The sequence below is a fragment of the Equus caballus genome, chromosome X (assembly GCF_041296265.1).
Source record: "Equus caballus isolate H_3958 breed thoroughbred chromosome X, TB-T2T, whole genome shotgun sequence".
In the NCBI taxonomy this organism is placed as follows: Eukaryota; Metazoa; Chordata; class Mammalia; order Perissodactyla; family Equidae; genus Equus; species Equus caballus.
The window spans coordinates 10025851-10038959 of record NC_091715.1 but is presented as its reverse complement, the minus strand read 5'-3'; the positions used below and the strand labels follow the sequence as shown (position 1 = coordinate 10038959).

Here is a 13109-nt window from a genome sequence, read left to right as displayed (position 1 = left end):
AGCCCTATTTTCTTGTCCTTGGTTTTGACTAACCAATTTATTACCTAGTTAGCTTTCAAGTGAGACGTGTTTCATTCTAACACACACTCACTCACACTCACTCACACACACACACTGCTATTTGGCTTATTTCCTCCTGCTGCTTAACCAGCAAATTGCCTGGGGCAGAACTACTTGGAAGCCAATAATTTGATGTCTCTACTTAGTGTCGTATAATCTCATAGATTTTAAAGTACAACCGTCTTATTATACAAAGAAAGAAATGTGGTGACCTAACTTGGCCAGAGTAGCAAGCCAACTACAGACTGAGCAAGACTCCTTGAGGCCAGTGGATGTTCTTCCTGCATCAATTCTTCTTGACGCTTCCCAGAATAAAACCCCTCCAGTAAGGAAAGAACACACATCCCTTTGTTAGATCTCATGCGACAGCAATCCTTTTTAGGTGTACAATTTAGCACCCTATACCCTCTAGCAGACAACTCCTGATAAGAGGCAGAGAAATCCACTCGTTAAAAAAGAACACGACGTGGGGCTGGCCCCGTGGCCGAGTGGTTAAGTTCGCGCACACCGCTGCAGGTGGCCCAGTGTTTTGTTGGTTCGAATCCTGGGCGCGGACATGGCACTGCTCATCAAACCACGCTGAGGCAGCGTCCCACATGCCACAACTGGAAGGACCCACAACGAAGAATATACAACTATGTACGAGGGGGCTTTGGGGAGAAAAAGGAAAAATAAAAAAAAAAATCTTTAAAAAAAAAAAAAAAGAACACAGCGTCCATCAGGATAAGTCAAAAAGCCAAGCTACCCACAAAAGGTGCCATGTTGACGGCATGAATAACACTTTCAGGGCAATTCCTAAAGAGAGCCAACCCTTTTTGATTCCTCCTCTCAATCACTCCCTCCCAAAGTTCACCCAATAGTTACATCTGCCACCAGAATGAAGCAGTACATATACTGAAGGGCCTAGTCTTTGGCATGGTGAAAACAGGCCGGAAAATGCCAGAAAGACAAGAAAATGATGCAAAAGTCATTAAAAAAATTTCATCATTTATTTCTTTTCTTTTTTTTTTTTTAAAGATTTTATTTTTTTCCCTTTTTCTCCCCAAAGCCCCCCAGTACATAGTTGTATATTCTTCGTTGTGGGTCCTTCTAGTTGTGGCACGTGGGACGCCGCCTCAGCGTGGCTTGGATGAGCAATGTCATGTCCGCACCCAGGATTCGAACCAACGAAACACTGGGCCGCCTGCAGCGGAGCGTGCGATCCTAACCGCTCGGCCACGGGGCCAGCCCCTCTTTTTTGTTTTTTTAAAAGATTTTACTTTTCCTTTTTCTCCCCAAGAGCCCCGGTACATGGCTGTGTAATTCCAGTTGTGGGTCCTTCCAGTTGTGGCATGTGGGACACCACCTCAGCGTGGCCTGACAAGTGGTGCCACGTCCGCACCCAGGATTCCAACCAGCGAAACCCTGGGCCACCGAAGTGGAGCACACGAACTTAACCACTCGGCCACAGGGCCAGCCCTCATCATTTATTTCTTGATTTCAATAATAAAACGTATGCATAACTATTTTCTATTGAAGCTAAATTTAAGGAAGAATTTTATGCTTAACAAGAATGGCTTCTCGATTTGATTCTTGTAGAGTCACATGTGGTCAACCTACAAAGCTATCACAAACACACCAACTTTTCCCTACTTCACTTACATCTGCCCACAGTAAATGCCATGATACAGGTCCCAGTGTGTGGGTGTGGAGCTGTTTTGTTTTTTTAATGACACCTGGCCCCTGATTTTGAGTAGCCAGGATGATAAATTTTGTTCTAGGACAAAGTGGGAACCTGATCTTATGATTATGATTAGACTACAAGCTTCGGGGAGGTGGGGGCTCCCTCCTGCCCTTCCTATCACCAGCACCTTCATATCAGTGCCTGACAGGCTCCTCAGAAAATGCGGTTGACAACTGGAATAATACAGAAATCAAACTCCCAAAGTCTACTTCAACGGCTCTGAATGACTCTCAAGTACTCTCTGACACTTTTGCCTTAAAAAAAAAAAAAAAGAAAGAAAAAAGATTCTGTAATCAGAAATTATTTGCTCATTTCTTCGTCTTTCAAATGAACGAATATGCGTCTTTGTCAAGGGAGATCTCTTCAAGTTCTCAAAGTGACCCGTCCCCACCCCCCCCACCCCCCCCCACCCTCCCCGCTCTTTCTTAAAATGACAAGGAGGTATCCTAAATGGGAAGACGACCTCGCATTTGAAGAACTACAGAGGAGCTGAAACAGACTGCTGTAAAGCAGGGTTTCTCAACCCCGGCACCAGCGACAGTTTGGGCCAGACAACTCTGTCGTGTGGGACTTGTCCTGTATGTGGTAGAAATGTTGAGCAGCTTCTCTGGCCTCTACCCACCAGATGCCAGCCGCACTCCCTCTCAGGTGTGAACCAATGCCTGCAGACATTGTCAAACGTTCCCCAGTTGAGAACTACCACTCTCAACTCACACAGGCCTCGTGGAATCCTGGCGGCCCTCTCGCCACCTGTTTGATCATGGGCAACATCTAACTCTCCTACGCCCCAGCAAATTCCTCATCTGTAAAATGGAGCTAATACCACAGAAATGCTGTGAGAATTCAACGAAATGATACATGTACAGGATTTACATGCACACAACATCCAGTGCCAGAGCGGCTGCCCAAGAATTGGTAAGAAATGACAGGAGGCTAAAAATTAAGCTCTACAACCAAAGGAAACTATCTTCAGGCCCCCAGAGTACCGCAGTCTAGACGGAAGAAGCAGCTGAGATAGAAAGAAACGAAGAGTAGACACAGGTTGGAAAAGAGGGACTAGCACTGAAGTATTTCCCAAGTATTTCTCCAAGAACCCAGCTCGGAGTCAAGGCCAATGATGTTCAACTTCGTTTTCCTCGGGTTACTCTAACCTCACAAATGAGAGACCAAAAATATTCCCAAATCACAAAACTCTCCAAAATAAATAAGTCAACATGCCAGAAACTTCTTAATATAAACAAGGGGAATTTACTACAATGTCTACACAAAAATAAAAAAGCAACAGACTGCCAAACCATTGTCCTAGATTTGGGAATCTCAATAAGTTACTGAGAGTCCTAGACAAATAGTGATGATGACCTCAACATTAGCTTTAAAAGACAAACTAAGAACAGACTTCTTAAAAGTCCCTGACTGAACAGTTCTGAATTTCCTTCATCTCTACAGCCTTGTCTAACGAACAGCTTTTGAGATTACAGGAAATTTAGGGATTTTTCTATTACAATGGTGCCAGAGACAGAAAGACAAACATGTAAAAAAAAATTTCAGTTTTTAAAAAGCAAACTCTGTCTATTATCAGGACGCTGAAATTCTACAAAAAGATATAGTCACGTGACAATTTGGAAACTAGCAGAAAAATCATTCCTCAAAAGAACCGTGGTCACGGGATGTGTCATCACTTAAAAAGAAAAAACAGCAACAAAACCAACTAATACCTCCACAGCCCTTTGGTCTGCACTTTAAATTCTCATCTTGCCTCTACGTACTAAGTTGGAAGAAAGAAAGGAACACGATTCTGAAACCTTAGCCAGAGTTGGAATCAGATAATGCCCCAAACCGCCTCCAGTCCCTAGGAGTGGCTTTACATTCCAAACTCCTCACCCGAGTGGTCACAACATAGTGGCAAATGCTCACCTGGGCAGCAGGTCAGAGGTCGCCAAAATCAAACTGCGTGAGCGCCTTCGCCTTCTCGACATTAACCATTCGAGGCTAGGGTTTGGTTTGGGTGGGCTGGGGCGTGCCGGTGTGCCCCCGGGTGACGGGTGTTTCTCCGTGTGCATTTCTCCGTGTGCGTGTGTGTTTCCCGGGGTGTTTGTGTGTATGTGTCTCTCTCCCCGGGTGTTTGGGTGTGTGTGGGTCCCCAGGTGTTCTTGGATCTCTTTCCCAGGGGGGTCGCGTGCCCCGGGGTGTTTGTGGATCTCCCTTTCTCCAGGTGTGTGTGTGTGTCTGTCCCCGTGTGTGTATCCCCAGGATGTCTGGGCGTCTCTCGCGTATTTGGGTGTGTGTGTACCCCTCCCCGGGTGTGTGGATGCGGGAACCCCTCTTTCCTCCTGCGTCAGTCAATACGAGGCAGCGAACAACAAGCTGTTCCCCCTCCCGCGCAGGCCTCGTGCCCCCCGCCCCAGCTGCTGGAGGCCCAGCCGCCCTCGGGGCCCACACGCCTCCCTCCAGGCCCTGACGCCCGCGCCCCCAGCCCTGGTCCCCGGCCGACTCCGACGGGAGTCCGCGCCCCGCTCACCTCGCGGCCACACGGAAGACGCCGGGGAGCTCCGGGCCAGCCCGGACGGGTGCAGGGAGGAAAGAGAGAGGGTTGAGGACTCGGCGGGCAGAAGACGGCGGCGGCAGCAACGCAGCGCTGCCAGGGCGCGACTCCACTTGCTGCCGTCCAGCACCGAGGAAACAACATGGCGACGGGCCGGGGCGGGGCCCGGGGCAGCGGGGCGGGGCCTGGGCGGTGGAGCCCAGGGCGGCGGGGCGGGGCCCTTGGGAGGCGGAGCCTCGAGGTCGCGGTCCGCCGCGCCCTCACCCGCTCCCTGACCCCCTGTCCGCCTTCAATAAAGCACGGTATTTCTTGGGGTTGGCGATTCCTGCTGTCCTCTGCCTTCGTTCCGGAGAGAGACAGCACGAAATAATAGTTTTCCTTAAAAGTTTACGTAAAGTGGAAATAAACAGGTCGCATAAGCACAATCACAGATTGTCGTGATGACGATGAGAAAACGAATGTGCAAAGGACAAACGGGTAAACGAAAAATGAAAACAGCTGTGATATTGTGAAATAACAGGAATTTCTTATAATTTAAATTTTCTCCTTAATCTTGCTAAATACTGCCTCTGTCATCTCTAAATATGAAGCAATAGCGGGAAAAGGCGGTATTGAGGAAGCTCTTCTTAATTCCTCTCTGTATATGGGGTCCAGCGCATGGGTCTTACAAGATACAGGCCCCTGGAGACGGGAGGGACTTTTAGTGACCTCTCAATATATTTTGTGGGTTAGATTTAGTTTTATTTTCCAAGAGAAGCATCTCAGTGTTATGATTTGCTGGGACCGCAATCACTAAATAATCTCCTGCTCTTTAGGGAGTCATTTTCAGGTAAAGCATCTAATGTAGTCTTTTCATTCCGCTCTAGAAAGGTTATATTTGAAAGAGTTTCTCACAAGTGTAAGAGACAATTTTAGAACACTAGTGAAAATGAGGCATAAATGAGTAATAAAGAGTGAGTTCTAGTCTGAGCTTCAATGAATTTTTCTTTTATAGAAAAAAACCTATTTTTTATCCATGCAGGATACTTCTCCTGGGAAATATGAGTAAAGGTTTATGAAATACAAATCTGTTGAAAATAGGGAGGGGGAGAAATATTCATTCCTTTATTTTAAAACACATAATAATTAAAATTCTGCAATAAAACATATAAGAACATTAGTTAATTTGCCAAAAGAAAAAAATACATAAAGTGTCATGTACTAAATTGCCACAAGCAATCCACAGAGTCACTAAGGAAATGCTACCTAAAAATCGTATGTCGTAATCATAGTCAAGGAGTGATGGAATAGGAATTTATCTCTGCAACTGCTAATACCAGCCAGTTATTAACGAGTGCTCTTATGGAATTATTCTATCTTGACTTAAAGTGGTAAGCCTTAAGAAATCCAAAAGTTTTCGAAAAAGTGTTCTCAGAAGATCCTACAATTGATTCTTAGGCTGTTCCAAAACATAAATGAGGCAGACAAACATATCAGAGTGTAGCTTATAGTCAGCACTTGAAGAAAGAATGAGGAAAGGTACTTTTTCTGAAATAACTATTACTTGGACACTAGCCAACTGACACACGAATATTTGTATATTCTGGTCCCTTCCACTATTCACTTCTTTACCTAATTGATTTGACAATGCAAGAGGAGTGTGGGTCACAAGATTTTTCCCTGGAAGGGGAGTTTGGGGAGATTTTTGTTGTTGGATGTGTGTGGTTAGCAAGCTGACACAAGTTAGATAGATGGTCTCTCTCTCTCTCTTGCTCCACGAACTTGTTTACTGACAAAAAACATTGAAGAACTGACCTAGTTTGACTCCCTTCAACTAATTAGAATTTTCGTCTTTATATTCTATAAACTTGTATTGCATCACTCATGGAGGAAAAAGAGGTCAAAGTTGCTAGATATTAAAGATTCTGTTACCAGAAACCAGGCAAGGAAAGGGTTAATGAAAATCTGATCCATAACTAAACATAGTCTGTCAAATGTTTTCCAGACAAGAAGAAAACTAAATGTGCTATTTTTCGGAAGTTGATGTCCTCAGTTTTGCAGATGTTGCCATCCTACCAACACGGTTGCAGCAGGACCCTTGTAAACTGCTCCAGCTCTAAGTGTCCAAAAGTTCCCCTGCACCTGTTATGTAATGGCATGTTGCATTGAGTCCCTTATGTAATGGCATTGAACTCGTTATGTAAGGCCTGCACATGCACCCTGATTAGGCCCAGTTGTTACACAGTTGTAACATATCCTCTGCAAAGTCTCCAGCTGCAGTAAGCTGGGGGGCACTGCTTTGGGAGCGATCCCCAGTGCTCTCCATTGCTTGTGCAAGCAATAAACCTTTTTTCTTCACCCACTTCAGCCTTGGTTGTGCTTTTCAGCTCTGCACACACCAACAGGTGGACCTGTTGAGTTCAATTACAATTCCTTCCCTTAAATGACACCAACTTATTACTATGAGCACTGGGAGTTAATACCCCATTTCGAGTTGGAGTCTGAAAGAAATCACCTCTGGTATCTCTGAAGAAACTACAAGTAACAGAGCCCCAGATGCAGGTGTAATAAATACTGATTATAATTAAATTGATTATACTTTTCACATACAAGGAAAAACACAGAACTCAGTGGTAGGCAATTTGACCATTAAATAACATCTAAACAATCAGAAATTTGGTATTTTTCCCAAGTCATTGGCCAAAATAAGAGATTTGTTCACAATATTGCATAGATGTTCTTATATAGCTGTGCTAAGAAAGGAGAAAAGCATAAAAAGTAATTCAAAATCCATTATATTTGGCTTTAAAGTCAGAGTGAAAATAGATAATAAATAATGTTAAGTGAAAAAGAACATTAACAAATAGTATATGGAGGAAAATCCCAATTTGGTGAAGGAAATACTTTTTATAATATATAACTTTTCAATATGAATTGAAATATTTATTTAATATATTTATTTATATGTGTTTATATATTTATATAATATATACATTTTCAATATTTCAAGCCAATGTCACACTCTTCCAGTTTGTCTTGAAACTAAATTCAGCATGTTTCCTACACTAATACAGAAATTTTTTTTCTTTTTGCTGAGGAAGATTCACCCTGAGCTAAGATCTGTTGTCAATCTTCCTTTTACTTTTTTGCTTGAGGAAGATTAGCCCTGAGCTAACATCTGTGCCAATCTTTCTCTATTTTGTATGTAATTTGCCAACACAGCATGGCTAACAAGTGGTGTAGGTCTGCGCCCAGGATCTGAACCCACGAACGTAGGCCACCGAAGCAGAGCATATCAAACTTAGCCGCTACGCCATGGGGCCAGCCCCCCAGAACTTTTGATCCTGATCCTTAAGTCAGATAAAATCTCAATATATGAGGAAATACCAGAAATCTGATTTCTTCACTGCTTATCTTAAAAAGTAGTGAATCAAGAAAAAGGAATAGTAGCATCACCCTTAATCTATATATCGTCAGTGAGAAAATTTCAGAATTTGTAATCTTCAGGTTGATGTGATCAAATGGAAAGTCTGACCCACAATCATGATAGAACATATATTCTTTCATGGGTCCCATGAATTCTGTCCAGTGGCTGATATTGAATGAGCACCTGGATGTCATAAGCCACCGACATGCTTCCTTCTATCAGCCTGCCCACTGTCAGAAGAGATAGAGCATGGGAGGCAGGAGTCAACACACCTGGCACCTCCCCAGTTAGTGAGTAACCACCACACCAGCCCAAACCCTTCCAATGCCTGCAGCATAGACACACATCTACTCTCTCCCTCCCCTTGAGTGGTTTTAAGATTTGCAGAAAAGGAAAAGTCATTTCATACTTATACTTATACAAATACATACAAATATATAGTGTATTTGTTAATACAAATAAATACATAGTGAGTACGCACACTATGCCAGGAACTGAGAATACAGAGATAGACAAGACGCAGGAGAAATTCAGGGGGTGTCCCCAGGCACCTTCCCTACATTTTTGCTCCCATCCACCAGCTGTGTTTATATCATGACCTTACCTTGTTGAATAAAATCAATTCAGTCCCTTTCCTAGGACAGCTCAGAAGAGTGGAGGAGACATTCAATAAGCAACTAAACAAATGTACAGTTACAAGTTGGATTAAGGGGCTGGAAGGAAATAAACAAGAAGCAGTTGGTGGGAATACAAGGTAATGGTACCGGAGAAGGCAAGAATGAGGAGGTGACTCATGCTGAGCCCTAAAGATGATTAAGCAGGGGCCAGCCTGGTGGCGCAGCGGTAAAGTTCGCATGTTCCGCTTCTTGGCGGTCCAGGGTTCGCTGGTTCGGATCCCGAGTGCGGACATGGCACAACTTGGCAAGCCATGCTTGGTAGGCGTCCCACATAGAAAGTAGAGGAAGATGGGCATGGATGTTAGCTCAGGGCATAGAAAGTAGAGGAAGATGGGCATGGATGTTAGCTCAGGGCCAGTCTTCCTCGGCAAAAAGAGGAGGATTGGCAGCAGTTAGCTCAGGGCTAATCTTCCTCAAAAAAAAAAAAAAAACAGATGAGCAAGGAGCAGTGGGAAGGGCTGTGGGAAAGCAGTTCACCAAGAACCTCACACATAGCAGCATTCAACAAAATTCTGAATAAAGAAAAGATGCAAACTATTATAAAATCATCGTAATTGATGAAAAAACTGAAATTATAATTGTTTCCCTAGCCAAAATTAGATGTAATGTATTCTCTTAAAATAATAAGCGCATGTTGAATATGCTGCTCACACTCTCAACATAGCTTAACTCGAGTAATTACAGATGGCAGAATTAACAGGCATTAGAATTCAGGAATGAAGTGGGGAATTTGATACATTTGCTGATTTCCTGATGAATGTGACTCATAAACTGAATTTCACCTTTAAAGGCAGCAGAAGGAAAATTCCAGGCATGCCATGGTTACATTACATAAAAAGGTATATTTGTGTGTGTTTGTGTAGGTGTTTGTGCATATGAGTGTTTATTAAAAAAAGAATGAAAAGCAATCAAGAAAATCAAGACAGTTGAACTGTTAGGGCAGCAAGATTCTGGGAATTTTGATTTAAATTTTGAATTCCATGTTACAATATTCTTTTAAGCAATAAGTGGAAATTTTTTAATGAAGCGATTTTAAGCAACCTTTAGAAATACTTTGTATGGCATCCGAATGTAATCCTTGCCTTAGGCTATAATGGTTAGGGCAAGACAAAAATCTAGTTATTTCAGCAACTCCTTCTTTCAGACAGAAACTCTCCAAATCCACACAGACACATCTAAAACTTTGTGCTGCTCCTAGAACTCAGGACAGTAATGCTGAAGTGTTGCTCTTCCTGCCTCCCTGTTGCCATGTGTCTGAGTACACAATGCCCATTAACAGCTTTCTTGAACTTTTCGGTGTAAGAGCTGAGACCACTATTGCGCTCACATAACCAGCTTCTTATCCTCTCATCTCCTCCCATCATCCTCATCCATGCAGGCATAAATAATCCAAGCTGGTGCAGGCTCCAGGCCACAGCACTAGCGAGGCTCAGCCTAAACTCAATCTCTGATTGGATGAAAGTGATAAATCCCTGATACCTATCTGCCTAACAGAGGACAGAGAGAACCCCCAGTGGTGGAAGACATTATCTGAAGCATTTATGTTTCATTTATACACAATGTCCAGCATGCAACAAAAAATATGAGACATGCGAAGAGGCAGCAAAAAGCGACTACTAATCAAGAGAAAACAAAATGATAGAATTTAATGTCATGACAATTTGGATGTATCTCAGGAATGCAAGAATAGTTTAACATCAACAGTTTAAAGGGAAAAAAACATACAATCAACTTAATAGATGAAGAAAAAAACGCATTCAATAAAATTCAACACCCATCCGTGATAAACAATCTCAGCAAACCAGGAACAGAAGGGAAATTCCTTAACCTCTTAAAGAATATCTACTAAAATCCTCTACCAAGAGTCATTCTTTTGTTGTTTTTTTTTTTTTTTTTGAGGAAGATTAGCCCTGAGCTAACATCTGCTCCCAATCCTCCTCTTTTTGCTGAGGAAGACTGGTCCTGAGCTAACATCCATGCCCATCTTCCTCTACTTTCTATGTGGGATGCCTACCACAGCATGGCTTGCTAAGCAGTGCCATGTCCAGACCCGGGATCTGAACCGGTGAACTCCGGGCCGCCAAAGCAGAACATGTGCACTTCACCGCTGCGCCACTGGGCTGGGTCCCCAGACATCATTCTTAATAGTTACAATCTATAAGCATGCCCTTTAAAACAGGAAAAAGATAAGGATGTCTTCTGCAACCCCTCTCTTCAACATTGCACTGGAGGTCCTAGCACACAGAAGTGAAAGAAAACAAGTATGAGGAATGCCAAGGGAGAAACAAAACTGTATTAAACACAGACGATATGCTTAGAAAATCCAAAGGACTCTACAGAAAACTTATCATTCAAAGAGCTTAACAAGGTGGCTTGCTGTAGACTGAATGTATGTGTCCCCTCAAAATCCTAACCCCCAATGTGATGGTATCAGGAGGCGGGGCCTTTGGGAGGGGATTAAGTGATGAGGGCAGAGCCTTCATGATAGGATTAGTGCTCTTATAAAAGAGATCTCACAGAGTTCCTTTACCCCTTCTACCACCTGAAGACTCAGTGAAAAGAGGACCATCCATGAACCTGGGAGTGGGCTCTCCCCAGACAGTGAATCTGCTCGCGCCTTGATCTTGGACTTCCAGCCTCCAGAACAGTGAGAAATTTCTGTTGTTTACAAGCCACCCAGTCTATGATATTTTGTTATAGCAACCCAAATGGACTAAGACAGTAGCTAGATAAAAAAATGGTTAACAAAAATAAATTTCATTTATACAACCAACAAACATAGGATATATAAATCAAAAAAAGATACCAGTTTCAATAACAAAGTTATAAAATATTAGGAATAAATCTAACAAGAGAAATGTGAAGACCTTCATGGAGAAAATTAAATGTGGTGCCTGAAAGGACTAAAACTGTGCTGTCTAATATAGTAGCCACTAGCTACATGTGGTTTCTTAAATTGAAATATAAATCAATTAAATTAAATAGCATTCAGGATTCAGTTCCCTAATCAGAGTAGCCTCATTTTCAGTGCTCAATAGCCAACCCACTAGACAGTGTAGATATAGAATATTTCCATCATCACAGAAAATTCTATTGGACATCACTGGACTAGAATATGTCCATTCGTCTCATAAATTCTTAATTGGAATACAATTATGTATACTACACTGCTTATGTTCTACCCCCATAAAGGGAAGCATGACTTACTGAGAAATACACATTAGGAGTTGTAAGGTTTTCTTATCTTCTGAGAGTTCTGGGGATTATTTGCCTTTTTGGGGGGGCGGGGGAATGGGTTTTGCTTAGCATCTGAAGGCCGTTCTGATAGTTAGGTAGCCAACTATTTTGTGAGTCTTTTCATTATAAAAGCCCCAAAGGCCAGATACTTATAGATACTTGCTCTTACAAAATCCTGGCAACAAGGATACAGGCATGACACACAAGACTGGCCAATCAGATACTCTCTTTGAAGATCTGAGTCTTTGGCAAGCAACACAGAGATGCTGGAAGAGCTCAGAGTTCATTCTGGCAGGAGTAGTGGTGGCCTCTGGTATCTAGTGACCACAAATGTGCCAGTGGGGATGAGGCCAGTGGCAGTATCTAATACCTAGTAGTGACAGCACCTTAAGCAGGCCATTCATGTTCTCAATTCCTGCTGTTCCTGCCCACTGTTCAAACTCAGTACTCTACCCTTGCCTCTAAGAGCTACCCAACATCTTCCCAAGAAATTCTTTTTTTTTTTTTTTGAGGAAGACCAGCCCTGAGCTAACATCTGTACCCATCTTCCTCTACTTTATATGTGGGATGCCTGCCACAGCATGGCTTGCCAAGCAGTGCCATGTCCGCACCTGGGATCTGAACTGGCGAACCCAGGGCCACCAAAGTGGAACATGTGAACCTGACTGCTGCACCACCAGGCCAGCCCCAGAAATTCCTTTTCTAAGTTAGAAGCAGTTGATGTCTTTATCTGCAACTACAAACACTGAATGGTACAAAGTTAGAATGTGTCTTATAGATCATCTAGTGCAAGCTTACTGTGATTCATAATATAAATGCAGGTAAATGGAATTACACTTCTCAACACTTTTGTATTAGTCAGCTTAGGCTAAGCTGTGCTGTGGTAAAAAAAAAAAAAAAAAAAAAAAAAAAGAGCCCTCAAAATCTCAGTGGCTTACAAAAATAAAGATTTCTCACCTTAATGTCTCTTATGAGTCAGCTGTAGTTCCATTCCATGTCACCTTCCCTCTGGGCGCAAGCTGATGAACCTGAGCTCACGAAACAGCCCCTGTCTACTATATTGCAGGTCTCGTTGGTTGAGAGAAAAGAGACCAAAATAATACCCCTGCTGGCTCTTAAAGCTTCCTCCAAGGAGTGACAGTCATCATTTCCTCCCATGTGTCATTGGCTAAAACAAATCACACATTGGGATGTACAGTCCTTCTAAAGAGGGGCCCTGTAAGTCACATGGCAAATCTGATTTGAGTGGTGTGGTGTTCTAGAATTGTCCTACTGGTTGGGTCATCAAATATTTGAACAATAATACAATCTGACACAACTTTTATGACTCAGGGCTTTGTTTCATTAATTTGGTAAGTTTCAAATTCCATAACATGAATGAAATAAATTTATTTGGAATAAATTATTTTTCTGGAGATTGGGTTTGAAACATTAACGATAGTAACATTTGATCAAGTTTATTAA

At 42.7% G+C, this 13109-nt stretch overlaps 1 protein-coding gene across 3 annotated transcripts in view; it reads right to left on the bottom strand.

Moving 5' to 3' along the window:
- Window positions 1-12726, bottom strand: part of RAB9A (RAB9A, member RAS oncogene family) — a 29272-nt gene extending 16546 nt beyond the window's left edge. The window contains exon 1 of one of the 3 annotated variants that reach the window (XM_014728762.3): window positions 12603-12726. The gene's annotated coding sequence lies outside the window, so the exon portion shown is untranslated. Of the gene's footprint in view, window positions 1-4301; window positions 4493-12602 lie in introns of those variants that run through there. The other 2 variants (XM_014728761.3, XM_005613989.4) reach the window with 2 other exon arrangements.
- Window positions 12727-13109: the final 383 nt, after the last annotated feature.